Genomic DNA, 4,416 nt, shown 5'->3' on the forward strand with positions numbered 1-4,416 from the left:
TCAACACCAAATCTTATCATATGAGCATGTATACCATAGATAACTCCTTAAGTAGTTAATATTTGCACTTAACAAACAACATGTCCGTTTTCATGTACCACTAGTAACACATCGTGAAAATTCATTACATCCACCACTAGAACATATCATATCTATTGGGAAGATCATTTCCAAATAGGTCACATACTTTATCCATCAAATAACTATAAAATATTATCAGATTAGTTTTGTATCTAACCCAAGCTATATGTATTCTTTCGTAAGCAAGGTCAATATCAAAAGTAACACACTCCATAATTCTAACCAAGTACCCATCAATACCATTGTAATAGTCGTATCATGGCTTTCTTTGGTATACACTCAATCTGTGAAACCACAGAAGGGATTCTGACCTGAATTGGTGCAACATCATTTGCTAAGAAACCCATTAATGGTATGACAACTATATCAATTGTATTACTGTTTTATCGAAAAAAGGGTGGTGATTTTCGAAAAGAGTTTATTTTCGACTTTTAGGAGTCGCCACTTAATTTTTTAAGAAAAATCAAGAAAACTTCGTTTCTAAACAACTTAAACAGAAAAATTGTTTTGAAACATTTTAAGGGTTCGGGATTCCAATTAATATCTTAGGAAGGTGTTTAAGGCACCTAAGATACTCCGTTAATACGGTTTTCCGGCGATTAACTTATTTGACTATTTTATAAAGGCTAGCGAATTTTTAAAGATAGATTTCTCAAATCTTAATCAAACTTAATAAAACATTATTGCTTCAAAATTCCATTTAAAGTTAACTTTTTAAACTTTTAATTCTAAGCAAACTCGTGAGTTTGAAACGTCTATCGCTTTAAAGTTTCAATTTTTAGTTTTGATTTTGATAAACCAAAAGGCGTTCGACGGGGTTTGGAGTTTCTAATCCTAAACTAACGACATTTAAAACAAAACGTCAACAAATAGCAAAGAGAGATAGAGAGAGGGGGAGAGAGAGATTTGGGTCCAAGTTTTCGGGTTCTGTTCGCCTTGACCGAAACTTGGACCCACCTGCTTTTGGGTTTTTAACCCATTTCTTTCTTTCGTACCTGTCCTAATCTAAACATACAAGAATAAATACAAGGAAAGTAAAAATGACAAGGGCTTATGCCCAAAATAAATACAACTTAATAAATAAATAAAAAAATCTTCTAATACGCCTTCCTCGAGCTCCTTCGATCTTCATGGAGTTCGAATTTTTGCACGCCTGCTGCCATTCATATTTTTACACCTATTTAAGATATAGCGCTTCTGTATATCACTGTATACAGGATGTATATCAGCCTGATTTTCGATTTTTGAAAGTTGAAAGTTCCTTTCCAGAAGCATATTTTCACTTCCATCAACCCAGATTTTGGATTAGGCCTCCTGTGCACATTTTTACCTGTATATCAGCGTATAACAGACGTATATAGCTGGTATACAGCTTCTTCAACACCTGCAGATTATTTTTTACAGCCACTGTTTTGATTTTTCTTTGCTCCATAACAGCAAATCGATTGACTCAAAGACGGGAGAAACTCGGAGGAATGCGGGAGGAAAATGGAGTCCCAAAATGGACTCGAGAGGAGTTTCACATGCAATCAAAACAAGACAAAAGAAGGGAATTAGGAGGGTAGAAATCAATATCACATCATAAGATTAATGTCACCCATAAACAAAATAACCATGATAATCCATACGATTTACATCAATCAAACCCGACTAGAAAAGCAAATCGGAGGCGAAGCGAGATATAATTCAAACAAAATCCTACAAACTTCGGCTATGCATGCTGGAATGTATGAAAGCGACAGCCTATAGCTTCCAAAATTTCAAAAGTAATACTTCAAACTCAAATATGCAGAAATACAGCCATTAAGTATGAAGGAAGTGAGCTGCTAAAAATTGAAAGGAAACAGGTACACAACACACATACGAACTTAATCACGCACAATCCAACTGTTTATCAAACTAGGCAAGAAAACAATTCATTTAACTCGCTACAAGACCTCGTATTAATGCAGTCAACCACAAGTGACCTTGCAAGAGGAAAAACAGCCTCTTAAACTACAGATTTCCCGAAAATTTTGGATAACTGACGTTGGTTCATAACCGGTTTAAACACAAGAACAATGGCTTAACGTCAAATGCAAAACACACACATTCATTCCTGCTGACTATAGGCAGACTATATGAGAAGCATAGCAATTCAAATATATATATATATATATATATATATATATATATATATATATATATATATATATATATATATATATATATATATATATATATATATATATATATATATATATATATATAATGTAGACAAGCTAAGCAACCTTCATGTTCTCTTGAACCGTGTACTTGAACAAAGCTTAGAGATGGTTCAAATGAAGAGAGGCTTCAGCTACAACTCCAGCGAGATAAACAGCATGAACAAACTTAGAACGAGATAATCAAAACAAGAGAAGACTACACTCTAAACACACAAAACACACAAACAGTTCAATAGCATTCGAACGAACAGACTCGATAAGAGAATTAGCGAGCCAGCTGCAACATACATCCGTATTCAAATTTCATAACCGTCATCACCATACGAATCGTCAAAACATCAGAAGAAGCCATTTCGAAACGAAAGAAACGAGAAAGTTATGCGAAGCAGGGGATTACCTGTCGACGAGCAGCGAATTGAGACGATACGAGCAGGTGCGAACTACTTCTGCCACGAATGACAACTCGAACACCCAAGCGAGGGAAGGAAGCCGATGGATCGATCAACTCTTCCGAAGTGCGTAAGGAAAGCTGAAGAACTGGACTGTTCTTATGCTAAAATGTTAACAAAGTTTCAACCAACGATTCAACTTAAACTTTCGACCAAATTTCCAAAAAATATCCAACCCAAGTTCTGCTTTTTTCCGAATTTTTTCGATGAAAATCTCTCTTCTTATCTATTCTTAGTTTCACGATAAAAAAAACTTCGTATCTTCGACTTGATCGAGACAGTGCCAAACTTAAAGGAGATTTTTCGATAATCCTTCCAACCAAAATTCTAGCCAAAAAAAAATCTCAGTCCAAAAAATAATCCAACCTCTAATCGCCCCCCCTCGATGACTGAAAAAATGGAGGGTATTTAGAGAGGGACGCTAGGCCTCTATTTGAATTCGAAATTCGAAATTCCCTTGGGTCAAACCCACATGGTCGACATTGCGTGTTGCAGACCTGCTCGACAGCGACGACTTGCGTGTTGCAGACCTGCTCGACAGCGGCAGGGTATGGGTCTCTGTCGTTGCGTCTCGCTCACGCGGAATGGAGGGGGGAAGGGAGAAGATCGTGGGTGGTTGACGCGATTTCTGGGGAGTTTGGTCTGTTTTTCTGGGTTCTGTCGAGAGGGGAGGGAGAGAGCGAGCGTGGGGGAGACGCGGGAGAGAGGGAAGGAGAGGAGAGAGGACGAGAGTGCGAGAGCGTGGGGAGAGACGCGAGGGGGTCGCGTGAGGGAGGATGGAGCGTGGGGGGTCGGGTCTTTTTCTCCTTTTCTTTTCTGGGTTTCTGGGGTCGTGTAGGGGTGCTGGGGGAAGAAGAAGGGAAAGGGAAATGGGTCGGGTCGGGTAGGAATTGGGTTGGGTTTAATGTGTTGGGCTGGCATAGTTGAAAAAGGGGATTTGAGTTGAAGTGGGCTGGGATATTTAAGTTAGTGTTGGGTTGAGAGGTAATTGGGCCTGGGGAGAGTGAACGAAGTGGGCCTGGGGGTGTTGGGATTAAAGGAATTGGGTTGGGAATAAGAGTGGGCTGATGGTAACAAAAGGAAATGGGTTGGGATTAAAGGGTTTGGGCCATTAAGAATAAAAGGAAAGAGGCCCAAACATTTTAGATGTGTTTGAAGGGGCAATGAGTTGGATTAAATAAAAATGATAAACTCGGTTAAGCATTAAATAAACGAATTTGTATTAATTAATTAACGAGCCTATTTATTTAGCAACATAACTACTTAAATTATAAAATAAAGATTCAAAATATAGTTGTGATTTAAAGCAAACTAGTTTAATAGAATACTTTCCAAACTTAAGATATACATACATACATATACATATACATATATATGTATATATATATATACATATTTTTTTTTATTTTTTTTATATATTTTTTTTTAATTTTCGCAAGACTTATAAAACTAATTAACTTAAATAATTTGAAAACTCATGAAGCTCGATAATTAATTTATACCAACGCGGGTCAAAAATTGGGTGTCAACAACTGTCCCTCATTTTACTTGGGTTGATGCAAGCAACTCGAGGAAAATGAAGTTGACCGAACCAATTTTGACCAACTCCATTCGTTTTTAAACAGAAGGATTTGACAAAGAGTTTAGGAATTATGGCCGAACCCTTGCAACGGGTCTCC

At 37.3% G+C, this 4,416-nt stretch overlaps 1 long non-coding RNA gene across 1 annotated transcript; it reads right to left on the reverse strand.

Moving 5' to 3' along the window:
• Window positions 1–1,957: 1,957 nt before the first annotated feature.
• On the reverse strand, window positions 1,958–4,179 carry LOC138338285 (uncharacterized). Its single transcript, XR_011211711.1, has 2 exons — window positions 2,352–4,179; window positions 1,958–2,197 (listed from the first exon to the last, which is right to left on the reverse strand). It is a non-coding gene; the product is annotated as an uncharacterized lncRNA (long non-coding RNA).
• Window positions 4,180–4,416: the final 237 nt, after the last annotated feature.

The sequence above is a fragment of the Solanum lycopersicum genome, chromosome 9 (genome assembly GCF_036512215.1).
Source record: "Solanum lycopersicum chromosome 9, SLM_r2.1".
In the NCBI taxonomy this organism is placed as follows: Eukaryota; Viridiplantae; Streptophyta; class Magnoliopsida; order Solanales; family Solanaceae; genus Solanum; species Solanum lycopersicum.